At 69.5% G+C, this 14,793-nt stretch overlaps 8 non-coding genes across 8 annotated transcripts; all 8 read left to right on the top strand.

Annotated features, from left to right (window-relative positions):
- The first annotated feature begins 1,817 nt into the window (after positions 1-1,817).
- On the top strand, positions 1,818-1,936 carry LOC132595165 (5S ribosomal RNA). Its single transcript, XR_009561322.1, has one exon. It is a non-coding gene; the product is annotated as a 5S ribosomal RNA (ribosomal RNA).
- Positions 1,937-2,868: 932 nt separating this feature from the next.
- Positions 2,869-2,987, top strand: LOC132595213 (5S ribosomal RNA). The gene has a single exon (XR_009561368.1). It is a non-coding gene; the product is annotated as a 5S ribosomal RNA (ribosomal RNA).
- A 2,698-nt stretch (positions 2,988-5,685) lies between these two features.
- LOC132595166 (5S ribosomal RNA) lies at positions 5,686-5,804 on the top strand. Its single transcript, XR_009561323.1, has one exon. It is a non-coding gene; the product is annotated as a 5S ribosomal RNA (ribosomal RNA).
- A 931-nt stretch (positions 5,805-6,735) lies between these two features.
- Positions 6,736-6,854, top strand: LOC132595214 (5S ribosomal RNA). Its single transcript, XR_009561369.1, has one exon. It is a non-coding gene; the product is annotated as a 5S ribosomal RNA (ribosomal RNA).
- Positions 6,855-9,550: 2,696 nt separating this feature from the next.
- Positions 9,551-9,669, top strand: LOC132595215 (5S ribosomal RNA). Its single transcript, XR_009561370.1, has one exon. It is a non-coding gene; the product is annotated as a 5S ribosomal RNA (ribosomal RNA).
- Positions 9,670-10,602: 933 nt separating this feature from the next.
- LOC132595216 (5S ribosomal RNA) lies at positions 10,603-10,721 on the top strand. The gene has a single exon (XR_009561371.1). It is a non-coding gene; the product is annotated as a 5S ribosomal RNA (ribosomal RNA).
- Positions 10,722-13,418: 2,697 nt separating this feature from the next.
- Positions 13,419-13,537, top strand: LOC132595167 (5S ribosomal RNA). Its single transcript, XR_009561324.1, has one exon. It is a non-coding gene; the product is annotated as a 5S ribosomal RNA (ribosomal RNA).
- A 932-nt stretch (positions 13,538-14,469) lies between these two features.
- Positions 14,470-14,588, top strand: LOC132595217 (5S ribosomal RNA). The gene has a single exon (XR_009561372.1). It is a non-coding gene; the product is annotated as a 5S ribosomal RNA (ribosomal RNA).
- The last annotated feature ends 205 nt before the right edge of the window (positions 14,589-14,793 follow it).

Below are 14,793 nucleotides of genomic sequence, written 5' to 3' on the forward strand. Positions count from 1 at the left end.
CCGGCATACATCCCCTCGAGCGGTCATTCATTCGCTCACCGCCCGCTGACTCACTTGTTCAAATGACACATTGCGTCTCTTGGCCCCTCTTGAGACTAGGAAGACCTTGGCCTCAGAGGCCTGCTGAAGGCCTGGCTGGAGTCCAGAGCCTCAGCCTTCTTCATGCCCTTCACTGGGCCTGGAGCTGGACCTGCCCAGATGTGGAACCTCCCAGTTTGGAAGCAACTTCTTGTATGAGGCTCTCTGTGGACAGGGACAGCTGAGACACAGAGGAGGTGCCCAGAGACCAGGGGTTTGGAGTCTGCAGCTGCAGATGTACTTAGTGCATGGTATAGGACCAGGAAGGGCCTGCTGGCAGAACTGTGGCCACTAAACCAAAGGGACCCTCAGGCCAAGAAGGGGACACTGGCTTCTTATTGCAGGAAGCCAAGCGCAGGGACCCAGGCTGGCAGAAGGAGTGGCGCTTCCAAGCCACAGACCACCAATGTTTCCTGGACTCTGGCGCTCTTTATTCCTCTCTCCATGCCCTGCCGCCCCCTGCCCCTGCCCCCACTTGCTGCTGGTAAGTTCATTTTCCCAGTCTGGCTCCCGTGCAGAGAGGGCCTGGAGGCCGAGGTGGAAGGTAGCAGCGAGTTGGCCCGCGCTTGGCCCTCCTGCGGTTGCCGCTTCAGCACCAGACTGTCATACACCTGGTAGTTGGCATTGCCTCCCGGGTTCCGGCTGAGTGGCATGAAGGTGGGCGGGGGTGGAGGGTGCTCGGTAGCCTGGACGTCGGGCAGGAGGTGAGAGGGGCGGAGGAGCAGCGCTGAGCTGGGAGCCGGGGCCCGCTGGTCCGAGGCCTCAGCCAGTACCGTGAGGGAGGCGGAGGTGGCCACAGGGCGCCGCAAGGGCAGGATCTCAGCCCATTCGGCCGCCGGGTGCCGCACCTCGTGGGGATCGCGGGAGTAATCCAAGTGTCCCGTGGAGGGATGCAGGCTGCGGTTGGACTCGCTGTGAGCACAGCTGGGGAGGCTACGTCTGTGGGCCGGTGGGGTGTCGCGCTACCAGGCGTCGGGCCGGTAGACCCGAGGCACCAGAGCGGATGGAGGCTCAGAGCCCTCCAGACCCCAGACTCCGCCATGGGCCCAGTTGCCGTCCTTTCGGCCCGCGAGCCCCTCGACCTGCACCTGGCCGCCCCCACCGGCGCCCAGCCCCGGCGCCGCCACCTGTGTGCCGGTGTGTCCCTCCACAGCTCCCTCCGACAAAAGCCCCCCCCCCACCCCGCCCCTCTGGCGTGTCACCGCGGCCGGGTGCGGGAGCGGGATCGAGGGCAGGGGCCGCTTCCCCGGGCCTGCCGGCCACCAGGGGCGGGGTCCTGAGCTCGGCGGGGGGTGTGGGGGCAAGGGTGGCCTTGCCGGGGCTGAGGGGCCGTGGCGACTCAATGGTGGCTCCCAGTGGCTTCGGGCCAGCTGCTGTCGGGCAGGAGGGCCGGCCCGGGCTGCGGCCGGGCTGCGCCTAGGGCCGCGTGGGCGGGCAGGGCCGATGCCCAAGGGACCGCGGGCCCCGGGCCCTGAAGCCTCCGGGGCCACGTCCCTGTGAGCGACGTGCGGGATCTTGGGCGGGGCGCCAAGCGCCGAAGGGTTTGCTGGGTCACGGCCGCCCTGGGCTGGGAGGTGGTCGCCAAACCCTCCGCCGCCGCCCGATACCCGAGACCTCCGTTCCCCCTGCCTGGGCGGGCGAGGGGGCCCTGCCGGGGCGGGCCGGCCGCCAGGCTGGCGTTAAGGCGCCAGCGCCAGCGAAACTGGGCCTCAAGAGGCCGCCCGCGGCCCCCCGCCCCCGTCTACGGTCATACCACCCTGAACGCGCCCGATCTCGTCTGATCTCGGAAGCTAAGCAGGGTCGGGCCTGGTTAGTACTTGGATGGGAGACCGCCTGGGAATACCGGGTGCTGTAGGCTTTTTGCCTCCCGCTCCGCCCGCCTTCTCCTTTACTCGCCCGCGGCGGGGGCCGCCGGCTCCGCCCCCGCCGGGCCCCGCTGCAGGCCCCACCTCCTCAGGCCCCTCCCACCACGGCGCGCGCCGGCGGGGTCGCTCCCCGCCGGCCCGGCCGGCCAGGCGGCCAGAAGGCGGCCCTGGAAGGCAGGCGCACCCCAGACGCTCCCGGGGTGGCTGGCCCGGACCCAGACTCCGCCGCGGGCCCAGTTGCCGTCCTTTCGGCCCGCGAGCCCCTCGACCTGCACCTGGCCGCCCCCACCGGCGCCCAGCCCCGGCGCCGCCACCTGTGTGCCGGTGTGTCCCTCCACAGCTCCCTCCGACAAAAGCCCCCCCCCACCCCGCCCCTCTGGCGTGTCACCGCGGCCGGGTGCGGGAGCGGGATCGAGGGCAGGGGCCGCTTCCCCGGGCCTGCCGGCCACCAGGGGCGGGGTCCTGAGCTCGGCGGGGGGTGTGGGGGCAAGGGTGGCCTTGCCGGGGCTGAGGGGCCGTGGCGACTCAATGGTGGCTCCCGGTGGCTTCGGGCCAGCTGCTGTCGGGCAGGAGGGCCGGCCCGGGCTGCGGCCGGGCTGCGCCTAGGGCCGCGTGGGCGGGCAGGGCCGATGCCCAAGGGACCGCGGGCCCCGGGCCCTGAAGCCTCCGGGGCCACGTCCCTGTGAGCGACGTGCGGGATCTTGGGCGGGGCGCCAAGCGCCGAAGGGTTTGCTGGGTCATGGCCGCCCTGGGCTGGGAGGTGGTCGCCAAACCCTCCGCCGCCGCCCGATACCCGAGACCTCCGTTGCCCCTGCCTGGGCGGGCGAGGGGGCCCTGCCGGGGCGGGCCGGCCGCCAGGCTGGCGTTAAGGCGCCAGCGCCAGCGAAACTGGGCCTCAAGAGGCCGCCCGCGGCCCCCCGCCCCCGTCTACGGCCATACCACCCTGAACGCGCCCGATCTCGTCTGATCTCGGAAGCTAAGCAGGGTCGGGCCTGGTTAGTACTTGGATGGGAGACCGCCTGGGAATACCGGGTGCTGTAGGCTTTTTGCCTCCCGCTCCGCCCGCCTTCTCCTTTACTCGCCCGCGGCGGGGGGGCCGCCGGCTCCGCCCCCGCCGAGCCCCACTGCAGGCAGTAGTCAAGGTGGGTTTACCTGCCCGAGCAGGAAGCTTGGGCGATGGCAGAAGTGGGAAGAAACTCTTGAGCACAGGTTCTTGGGATCCACGGAGCAGCGCATGCACATGCGATGGGTGCCTACACAGCTGGCTTGCTTGTCTGTGGGGAAAGGCGAGATGGGTCAGGGCCTGGGTTCCTGAGGGGCTGAGAATCAAGGCAGGGATAGAAGAAAGGGGACAGGCCCACATCCCCTGAACCCACGCCGGCGCCCACTCACCTTTGTGGAAAATACGATTGAAAAGTGCCCGCAAGAATCTCTTCAGATGCCTCCAGAGTTGAGGGAAGAAGGGGAGGGGGGAGGCCGGGAGCAGGGTGAGCCCTGAAATCCAACCCTTGTCCCGGTCACACCCCAGCAGCCCTCCCACCTCAGCCCCTTCAAGACCCCAGGGCTCCCCCAACCGCGCTGCACAGATCCTGCCCTGACCATAGTCACCATGTTGATCCCCACGTTGAGCAAGATGAAGCTGACCGGGATCAGAAGAATTGAGTATCCTTGCTCCTGGCATTTCCTGGGGATGGGGCCAGTGAACGGCTCGGCTCGGTAGTAGTTTCGCTCACCCATGGCCGTTGGTCCCAGGACTGCCTGGGCCCTCTGCCCTCCAGTTTTAACTGGGAGCCAGACTGGGTCATAATGGGGCAGGTGGTGAGGTCACAGTGAGGGAGGGGGATGAAAAGGAGGGCCCAGAGTGGCATTCCCTGGTAACCAGGGTCAGGTAAGCTGAGCCTGGACAGTCAAACAGGGCCCGGTGGCCGGCATACATCCCCTCGAGCGGTCATTCATTCGCTCACCGCCCGCTGACTCACTTGTTCAAATGACACATTGCGTCTCTTGGCCCCTCTTGAGACTAGGAAGACCTTGGCCTCAGAGGCCTGCTGAAGGCCTGGCTGGAGTCCAGAGCCTCAGCCTTCTTCATGCCCTTCACTGGGCCTGGAGCTGGACCTGCCCAGATGTGGAACCTCCCAGTTTGGAAGCAACTTCTTGTATGAGGCTCTCTGTGGACAGGGACAGCTGAGACACAGAGGAGGTGCCCAGAGACCAGGGGTTTGGAGTCTGCAGCTGCAGATGTACTTAGTGCATGGTATAGGACCAGGAGGGGCCTGCTGGCAGAACTGTGGCCACTAAACCAAAGGGACCCTCAGACCAAGAAGGGGACACTGGCTTCTTATTGCAGGAAGCCAAGCGCAGGGACCCAGGCTGGCAGAAGGAGTGGCGCTTCCAAGCCACAGACCACCAATGTTTCCTGGACTCTGGCGCTCTTTATTCCTCTCTCCATGCCCTGCCGACCCCTGCCCCTGCCCCCACTTGCTGCTGGTAAGTTCATTTTCCCAGTCTGGCTCCCGTGCAGAGAGGGCCTGGAGGCCGAGGTGGAAGGTAGCAGCGAGTTGGCCCGCGCTTGGCCCTCCTGCGGTTGCCGCTTCAGCACCAGACTGTCATACACCTGGTAGTTGGCATTGCCTCCCGGGTTCCGGCTGAGTGGCATGAAGGTGGGCGGGGGTGGAGGGTGCTCGGTAGCCTGGACGTCGGGCAGGAGGTGAGAGGGGCGGAGGAGCAGCGCTGAGCTGGGAGCCGGGGCCCGCTGGTCCGAGGCCTCGGCCAGTACCGTGAGGGAGGCGGAGGTGGCCACAGGGCGCCGCAAGGGCAGGATCTCAGCCCATTCGGCCGCCGGGTGCCGCACCTCGTGGGGATCGCGGGAGTAATCCAAGTGTCCCGTGGAGGGATGCAGGCTGCGGTTGGACTCGCTGTGAGCACAGCTGGGGAGGCTACGTCTGTGGGCCGGTGGGGTGTCGCGCTACCAGGCGTCGGGCCGGTAGACCCGAGGCACCAGAGCGGATGGAGGCTCAGAGCCCTCCAGACCCCAGACTCCGCCATGGGCCCAGTTGCCGTCCTTTCGGCCCGCGAGCCCCTCGACCTGCACCTGGCCGCCCCCACCGGCGCCCAGCCCCGGCGCCGCCACCTGTGTGCCGGTGTGTCCCTCCACAGCTCCCTCCGACAAAAGCCCCCCCCCCACCCCGCCCCTCTGGCGTGTCACCGCGGCCGGGTGCGGGAGCGGGATCGAGGGCAGGGGCCGCTTCCCCGGGCCTGCCGGCCACCAGGGGCGGGGTCCTGAGCTCGGCGGGGGGTGTGGGGGCAAGGGTGGCCTTGCCGGGGCTGAGGGGCCGTGGCGACTCAATGGTGGCTCCCAGTGGCGTCGGGCCAGCTGCTGTCGGGCAGGAGGGCCGGCCCGGGCTGCGGCCGGGCTGCGCCTAGGGCCGCGTGGGCGGGCAGGGCCGATGCCCAAGGGACCGCGGGCCCCGGGCCCTGAAGCCTCCGGGGCCACGTCCCTGTGAGCGACGTGCGGGATCTTGGGCGGGGCGCCAAGCGCCGAAGGGTTTGCTGGGTCACGGCCGCCCTGGGCTGGGAGGTGGTCGCCAAACCCTCCGCCGCCGCCCGATACCCGAGACCTCCGTTGCCCCTGCCTGGGCGGGCGAGGGGGCCCTGCCGGGGCGGGCCGGCCGCCAGGCTGGCGTTAAGGCGCCAGCGCCAGCGAAACTGGGCCTCAAGAGGCCGCCCGCGGCCCCCCGCCCCCGTCTACGGTCATACCACCCTGAACGCGCCCGATCTCGTCTGATCTCGGAAGCTAAGCAGGGTCGGGCCTGGTTAGTACTTGGATGGGAGACCGCCTGGGAATACCGGGTGCTGTAGGCTTTTTGCCTCCCGCTCCGCCCGCCTTCTCCTTTACTCGCCCGCGGCGGGGGCCGCCGGCTCCGCCCCCGCCGGGCCCCGCTGCAGGCCCCACCTCCTCAGGCCCCTCCCACCACGGCGCGCGCCGGCGGGGTCGCTCCCCGCCGGCCCGGCCGGCCAGGCGGCCAGAAGGCGGCCCTGGAAGGCAGGCGCACCCCAGACGCTCCCGGGGTGGCTGGCCCGGACCCAGACTCCGCCGCGGGCCCAGTTGCCGTCCTTTCGGCCCGCGAGCCCCTCGACCTGCACCTGGCCGCCCCCACCGGCGCCCAGCCCCGGCGCCGCCACCTGTGTGCCGGTGTGTCCCTCCACAGCTCCCTCCGACAAAAGCCCCCCCCACCCCGCCCCTCTGGCGTGTCACCGCGGCCAGGTGCGGGAGCGGGATCGAGGGCAGGGGCCGCTTCCCCGGGCCTGCCGGCCACCAGGGGCGGGGTCCTGAGCTCGGCGGGGGGTGTGGGGGCAAGGGTGGCCTTGCCGGGGCTGAGGGGCCGTGGCGACTCAATGGTGGCTCCCAGTGGCTTCGGGCCAGCTGCTGTCGGGCAGGAGGGCCGGCCCGGGCTGCGGCCGGGCTGCGCCTAGGGCCGCGTGGGCGGGCAGGGCCGATGCCCAAGGGACCGCGGGCCCCGGGCCCTGAAGCCTCCGGGGCCACGTCCCTGTGAGCGACGTGCGGGATCTTGGGCGGGGCGCCAAGCGCCGAAGGGTTTGCTGGGTCACGGCCGCCCTGGGCTGGGAGGTGGTCGCCAAACCCTCCGCCGCCGCCCGATACCCGAGACCTCCGTTGCCCCTGCCTGGGCGGGCGAGGGGGCCCTGCCGGGGCGGGCCGGCCGCCAGGCTGGCGTTAAGGCGCCAGCGCCAGCGAAACTGGGCCTCAAGAGGCCGCCCGCGGCCCCCCGCCCCCGTCTACGGCCATACCACCCTGAACGCGCCCGATCTCGTCTGATCTCGGAAGCTAAGCAGGGTCGGGCCTGGTTAGTACTTGGATGGGAGACCGCCTGGGAATACCGGGTGCTGTAGGCTTTTTGCCTCCCGCTCCGCCCGCCTTCTCCTTTACTCGCCCGCGGCGGGGGGGCCGCCGGCTCCGCCCCCGCCGAGCCCCGCTGCAGGCAGTAGTCAAGGTGGGTTTACCTGCCCGAGCAGGAAGCTTGGGCGATGGCAGAAGTGGGAAGAAACTCTTGAGCACAGGTTCTTGGGATCCACGGAGCAGCGCATGCACATGCGGTGGGTGCCTACACAGCTGGCTTGCTTGTCTGTGGGGAAAGGCGAGATGGGTCAGGGCCTGGGTTCCTGAGGGGCTGAGAATCAAGGCAGGGATAGAAGAAAGGGGACAGGCCCACATCCCCTGAACCCACGCCGGCGCCCACTCACCTTTGTGGAAAATACGATTGAAAAGTGCCCGCAAGAATCTCTTCAGATGCCTCCAGAGTTGAGGGAAGAAGGGGAGGGGGGAGGCCGGGAGCAGGGTGAGCCCTGAAATCCAACCCTTGTCCCGGTCACACCCCAGCAGCCCTCCCACCTCAGCCCCTTCAAGACCCCAGGGCTCCCCCAACCGCGCTGCACAGATCCTGCCCTGACCATAGTCACCATGTTGATCCCCACGTTGAGCAAGATGAAGCTGACCGGGATCAGAAGAATTGAGTATCCTTGCTCCTGGCATTTCCTGGGGATGGGGCCAGTGAACGGCTCGGCTCGGTAGTAGTTTCGCTCACCCATGGCCGTTGGTCCCAGGACTGCCTGGGCCCTCTGCCCTCCAGTTTTAACTGGGAGCCAGACTGGGTCATAATGGGGCAGGTGGTGAGGTCACAGTGAGGGAGGGGGATGAAAAGGAGGGCCCAGAGTGGCATTCCCTGGTAACCAGGGTCAGGTAAGCTGAGCCTGGACAGTCAAACAGGGCCCGGTGGCCGGCATACATCCCCTCGAGCGGTCATTCATTCGCTCACCGCCCGCTGACTCACTTGTTCAAATGACACATTGCGTCTCTTGGCCCCTCTTGAGACTAGGAAGACCTTGGCCTCAGAGGCCTGCTGAAGGCCTGGCTGGAGTCCAGAGCCTCAGCCTTCTTCATGCCCTTCACTGGGCCTGGAGCTGGACCTGCCCAGATGTGGAACCTCCCAGTTTGGAAGCAACTTCTTGTATGAGGCTCTCTGTGGACAGGGACAGCTGAGACACAGAGGAGGTGCCCAGAGACCAGGGGTTTGGAGTCTGCAGCTGCAGATGTACTTAGTGCATGGTATAGGACCAGGAGGGGCCTGCTGGCAGAACTGTGGCCACTAAACCAAAGGGACCCTCAGGCCAAGAAGGGGACACTGGCTTCTTATTGCAGGAAGCCAAGCGCAGGGACCCAGGCTGGCAGAAGGAGTGGCGCTTCCAAGCCACAGACCACCAATGTTTCCTGGACTCTGGCGCTCTTTATTCCTCTCTCCATGCCCTGCCGCCCCCTGCCCCTGCCCCCACTTGCTGCTGGTAAGTTCATTTTCCCAGTCTGGCTCCCGTGCAGAGAGGGCCTGGAGGCCGAGGTGGAAGGTAGCAGCGAGTTGGCCCGCGCTTGGCCCTCCTGCGGTTGCCGCTTCAGCACCAGACTGTCATACACCTGGTAGTTGGCATTGCCTCCCGGGTTCCGGCTGAGTGGCATGAAGGTGGGCGGGGGTGGAGGGTGCTCGGTAGCCTGGACGTCGGGCAGGAGGTGAGAGGGGCGGAGGAGCAGCGCTGAGCTGGGAGCCGGGGCCCGCTGGTCCGAGGCCTCGGCCAGTACCGTGAGGGAGGCGGAGGTGGCCACAGGGCGCCGCAAGGGCAGGATCTCAGCCCATTCGGCCGCCGGGTGCCGCACCTCGTGGGGATCGCGGGAGTAATCCAAGTGTCCCGTGGAGGGATGCAGGCTGCGGTTGGACTCGCTGTGAGCACAGCTGGGGAGGCTACGTCTGTGGGCCGGTGGGGTGTCGCGCTACCAGGCGTCGGGCCGGTAGACCCGAGGCACCAGAGCGGATGGAGGCTCAGAGCCCTCCAGACCCAGACTCCGCCATGGGCCCAGTTGCCGTCCTTTCGGCCCGCGAGCCCCTCGACCTGCACCTGGCCGCCCCCACCGGCGCCCAGCCCCGGCGCCGCCACCTGTGTGCCGGTGTGTCCCTCCACAGCTCCCTCCGACAAAAGCCCCCCCCCACCCCGCCCCTCTGGCGTGTCACCGCGGCCGGGTGCGGGAGCGGGATCGAGGGCAGGGGCCGCTTCCCCGGGCCTGCCGGCCACCAGGGGCGGGGTCCTGAGCTCGGCGGGGGGTGTGGGGGCAAGGGTGGCCTTGCCGGGGCTGAGGGGCCGTGGCGACTCAATGGTGGCTCCCAGTGGCTTCGGGCCAGCTGCTGTCGGGCAGGAGGGCCGGCCCGGGCTGCGGCCGGGCTGCGCCTAGGGCCGCGTGGGCGGGCAGGGCCGATGCCCAAGGGACCGCGGGCCCCGGGCCCTGAAGCCTCCGGGGCCACGTCCCTGTGAGCGACGTGCGGGATCTTGGGCGGGGCGCCAAGCGCCGAAGGGTTTGCTGGGTCACGGCCGCCCTGGGCTGGGAGGTGGTCGCCAAACCCTCCGCCGCCGCCCGATACCCGAGACCTCCGTTGCCCCTGCCTGGGCGGGCGAGGGGGCCCTGCCGGGGCGGGCCGGCCGCCAGGCTGGCGTTAAGGCGCCAGCGCCAGCGAAACTGGGCCTCAAGAGGCCGCCCGCGGCCCCCCGCCCCCGTCTACGGCCATACCACCCTGAACGCGCCCGATCTCGTCTGATCTCGGAAGCTAAGCAGGGTCGGGCCTGGTTAGTACTTGGATGGGAGACCGCCTGGGAATACCGGGTGCTGTAGGCTTTTTGCCTCCCGCTCCGCCCGCCTTCTCCTTTACTCGCCCGCGGCGGGGGCCGCCGGCTCCGCCCCCGCCGGGCCCCGCTGCAGGCCCCACCTCCTCAGGCCCCTCCCACCACGGCGCGCGCCGGCGGGGTCGCTCCCCGCCGGCCCGGCCGGCCAGGCGGCCAGAAGGCGGCCCTGGAAGGCAGGCGCACCCCAGACGCTCCCGGGGTGGCTGGCCCGGACCCAGACTCCGCCGCGGGCCCAGTTGCCGTCCTTTCGGCCCGCGAGCCCCTCGACCTGCACCTGGCCGCCCCCACCGGCGCCCAGCCCCGGCGCCGCCACCTGTGTGCCGGTGTGTCCCTCCACAGCTCCCTCCGACAAAAGCCCCCACCCCGCCCCGCCCCTCTGGCGTGTCACCGCGGCCGGGTGCGGGAGCGGGATCGAGGGCAGGGGCCGCTTCCCCGGGCCTGCCGGCCACCAGGGGCGGGGTCCTGAGCTCGGCGGGGGGTGTGGGGGCAAGGGTGGCCTTGCCGGGGCTGAGGGGCCGTGGCGACTCAATGGTGGCTCCCGGTGGCTTCGGGCCAGCTGCTGTCGGGCAGGAGGGCCGGCCCGGGCTGCGGCCGGGCTGCGCCTAGGGCCGCGTGGGCGGGCAGGGCCGATGCCCAAGGGACCGCGGGCCCCGGGCCCTGAAGCCTCCGGGGCCACGTCCCTGTGAGCGACGTGCGGGATCTTGGGCGGGGCGCCAAGCGCCGAAGGGTTTGCTGGGTCACGGCCGCCCTGGGCTGGGAGGTGGTCGCCAAACCCTCCGCCGCCGCCCGATACCCGAGACCTCCGTTGCCCCTGCCTGGGCGGGCGAGGGGGCCCTGCCGGGGCGGGCCGGCCGCCAGGCTGGCGTTAAGGCGCCAGCGCCAGCGAAACTGGGCCTCAAGAGGCCGCCCGCGGCCCCCCGCCCCCGTCTACGGCCATACCACCCTGAACGCGCCCGATCTCGTCTGATCTCGGAAGCTAAGCAGGGTCGGGCCTGGTTAGTACTTGGATGGGAGACCGCCTGGGAATACCGGGTGCTGTAGGCTTTTTGCCTCCCGCTCCGCCCGCCTTCTCCTTTACTCGCCCGCGGCGGGGGGGCCGCCGGCTCCGCCCCCGCCGAGCCCCGCTGCAGGCAGTAGTCAAGGTGGGTTTACCTGCCCGAGCAGGAAGCTTGGGCGATGGCAGAAGTGGGAAGAAACTCTTGAGCACAGGTTCTTGGGATCCACGGAGCAGCGCATGCACATGCGATGGGTGCCTACACAGCTGGCTTGCTTGTCTGTGGGGAAAGGCGAGATGGGTCAGGGCCTGGGTTCCTGAGGGGCTGAGAATCAAGGCAGGGATAGAAGAAAGGGGACAGGCCCACATCCCCTGAACCCACGCCGGCGCCCACTCACCTTTGTGGAAAATACGATTGAAAAGTGCCCGCAAGAATCTCTTCAGATGCCTCCAGAGTTGAGGGAAGAAGGGGAGGGGGGAGGCCGGGAGCAGGGTGAGCCCTGAAATCCAACCCTTGTCCCGGTCACACCCCAGCAGCCCTCCCACCTCAGCCCCTTCAAGACCCCAGGGCTCCCCCAACCGCGCTGCACAGATCCTGCCCTGACCATAGTCAGCATGTTGATCCCCACGTTGAGCAAGATGAAGCTGACCGGGATCAGAAGAATTGAGTATCCTTGCTCCTGGCATTTCCTGGGGATGGGGCCAGTGAACGGCTCGGCTCGGTAGTAGTTTCGCTCACCCATGGCCGTTGGTCCCAGGACTGCCTGGGCCCTCTGCCCTCCAGTTTTAACTGGGAGCCAGACTGGGTCATAATGGGGCAGGTGGTGAGGTCACAGTGAGGGAGGGGGATGAAAAGGAGGGCCCAGAGTGGCATTCCCTGGTAACCAGGGTCAGGTAAGCTGAGCCTGGACAGTCAAACAGGGCCCGGTGGCCGGCATACATCCCCTCGAGCGGTCATTCATTCGCTCACCGCCCGCTGACTCACTTGTTCAAATGACACATTGCGTCTCTTGGCCCCTCTTGAGACTAGGAAGACCTTGGCCTCAGAGGCCTGCTGAAGGCCTGGCTGGAGTCCAGAGCCTCAGCCTTCTTCATGCCCTTCACTGGGCCTGGAGCTGGACCTGCCCAGATGTGGAACCTCCCAGTTTGGAAGCAACTTCTTGTATGAGGCTCTCTGTGGACAGGGACAGCTGAGACACAGAGGAGGTGCCCAGAGACCAGGGGTTTGGAGTCTGCAGCTGCAGATGTACTTAGTGCATGGTATAGGACCAGGAGGGGCCTGCTGGCAGAACTGTGGCCACTAAACCAAAGGGACCCTCAGGCCAAGAAGGGGACACTGGCTTCTTATTGCAGGAAGCCAAGCGCAGGGACCCAGGCTGGCAGAAGGAGTGGCGCTTCCAAGCCACAGACCACCAATGTTTCCTGGACTCTGGCGCTCTTTATTCCTCTCTCCATGCCCTGCCGCCCCCTGCCCCTGCCCCCACTTGCTGCTGGTAAGTTCATTTTCCCAGTCTGGCTCCCGTGCAGAGAGGGCCTGGAGGCCGAGGTGGAAGGTAGCAGCGAGTTGGCCCGCGCTTGGCCCTCCTGCGGTTGCCGCTTCAGCACCAGACTGTCATACACCTGGTAGTTGGCATTGCCTCCCGGGTTCCGGCTGAGTGGCATGAAGGTGGGCGGGGGTGGAGGGTGCTCGGTAGCCTGGACGTCGGGCAGGAGGTGAGAGGGGCGGAGGAGCAGCGCTGAGCTGGGAGCCGGGGCCCGCTGGTCCGAGGCCTCGGCCAGTACCGTGAGGGAGGCGGAGGTGGCCACAGGGCGCCGCAAGGGCAGGATCTCAGCCCATTCGGCCGCCGGGTGCCGCACCTCGTGGGGATCGCGGGAGTAATCCAAGTGTCCCGTGGAGGGATGCAGGCTGCGGTTGGACTCGCTGTGAGCACAGCTGGGGAGGCTACGTCTGTGGGCCGGTGGGGTGTCGCGCTACCAGGCGTCGGGCCGGTAGACCCGAGGCACCAGAGCGGATGGAGGCTCAGAGCCCTCCAGACCCCAGACTCCGCCATGGGCCCAGTTGCCGTCCTTTCGGCCCGCGAGCCCCTCGACCTGCACCTGGCCGCCCCCACCGGCGCCCAGCCCCGGCGCCGCCACCTGTGTGCCGGTGTGTCCCTCCACAGCTCCCTCCGACAAAAGCCCCCCCCCACCCCGCCCCTCTGGCGTGTCACCGCGGCCGGGTGCGGGAGCGGGATCGAGGGCAGGGGCCGCTTCCCCGGGCCTGCCGGCCACCAGGGGCGGGGTCCTGAGCTCGGCGGGGGGTGTGGGGGCAAGGGTGGCCTTGCCGGGGCTGAGGGGCCGTGGCGACTCAATGGTGGCTCCCGGTGGCTTCGGGCCAGCTGCTGTCGGGCAGGAGGGCCGGCCCGGGCTGCGGCCGGGCTGCGCCTAGGGCCGCGTGGGCGGGCAGGGCCGATGCCCAAGGGACCGCGGGCCCCGGGCCCTGAAGCCTCCGGGGCCACGTCCCTGTGAGCGACGTGCGGGATCTTGGGCGGGGCGCCAAGCGCCGAAGGGTTTGCTGGGTCACGGCCGCCCTGGGCTGGGAGGTGGTCGCCAAACCCTCCGCCGCCGCCCGATACCCGAGACCTCCGTTCCCCCTGCCTGGGCGGGCGAGGGGGCCCTGCCGGGGCGGGCCGGCCGCCAGGCTGGCGTTAAGGCGCCAGCGCCAGCGAAACTGGGCCTCAAGAGGCCGCCCGCGGCCCCCCGCCCCCGTCTACGGTCATACCACCCTGAACGCGCCCGATCTCGTCTGATCTCGGAAGCTAAGCAGGGTCGGGCCTGGTTAGTACTTGGATGGGAGACCGCCTGGGAATACCGGGTGCTGTAGGCTTTTTGCCTCCCGCTCCGCCCGCCTTCTCCTTTACTCGCCCGCGGCGGGGGCCGCCGGCTCCGCCCCCGCCGGGCCCCGCTGCAGGCCCCACCTCCTCAGGCCCCTCCCACCACGGCGCGCGCCGGCGGGGTCGCTCCCCGCCGGCCCGGCCGGCCAGGCGGCCAGAAGGCGGCCCTGGAAGGCAGCCGCACCCCAGACGCTCCCGGGGTGGCTGGCCCGGACCCAGACTCCGCCGCGGGCCCAGTTGCCGTCCTTTCGGCCCGCGAGCCCCTCGACCTGCACCTGGCCGCCCCCACCGGCGCCCAGCCCCGGCGCCGCCACCTGTGTGCCGGTGTGTCCCTCCACAGCTCCCTCCGACAAAAGCCCCCCCCCACCCCGCCCCTCTGGCGTGTCACCGCGGCCGGGTGCGGGAGCGGGATCGAGGGCAGGGGCCGCTTCCCCGGGCCTGCCGGCCACCAGGGGCGGGGTCCTGAGCTCGGCGGGGGGTGTGGGGGCAAGGGTGGCCTTGCCGGGGCTGAGGGGCCGTGGCGACTCAATGGTGGCTCCCAGTGGCTTCGGGCCAGCTGCTGTCGGGCAGGAGGGCCGGCCCGGGCTGCGGCCGGGCTGCGCCTAGGGCCGCGTGGGCGGGCAGGGCCGATGCCCAAGGGACCGCGGGCCCCGGGCCCTGAAGCCTCCGGGGCCACGTCCCTGTGAGCGACGTGCGGGATCTTGGGCGGGGCGCCAAGCGCCGAAGGGTTTGCTGGGTCACGGCCGCCCTGGGCTGGGAGGTGGTCGCCAAACCCTCCGCCGCCGCCCGATACCCGAGACCTCCGTTGCCCCTGCCTGGGCGGGCGAGGGGGCCCTGCCGGGGCGGGCCGGCCGCCAGGCTGGCGTTAAGGCGCCAGCGCCAGCGAAACTGGGCCTCAAGAGGCCGCCCGCGGCCCCCCGCCCCCGTCTACGGCCATACCACCCTGAACGCGCCCGATCTCGTCTGATCTCGGAAGCTAAGCAGGGTCGGGCCTGGTTAGTACTTGGATGGGAGACCGCCTGGGAATACCGGGTGCTGTAGGCTTTTTGCCTCCCGCTCCGCCCGCCTTCTCCTTTACTCGCCCGCGGCGGGGGGGGCCGCCGGCTCCGCCCCCGCCGAGCCCCGCTGCAGGCAGTAGTCAAGGTGGGTTTACCTGCCCGAGCAGGAAGCTTGGGCGATGGCAGAAGTGGGAAGAAACTCTTGAGCACAGGTTCTTGGGATCCACGGAGCAGCGCATGCACATGCGATG

Source organism: Globicephala melas, unplaced genomic scaffold (genome assembly GCF_963455315.2).
Source record: "Globicephala melas unplaced genomic scaffold, mGloMel1.2 SCAFFOLD_392, whole genome shotgun sequence".
Taxonomy (NCBI): Eukaryota; Metazoa; Chordata; class Mammalia; order Artiodactyla; family Delphinidae; genus Globicephala; species Globicephala melas.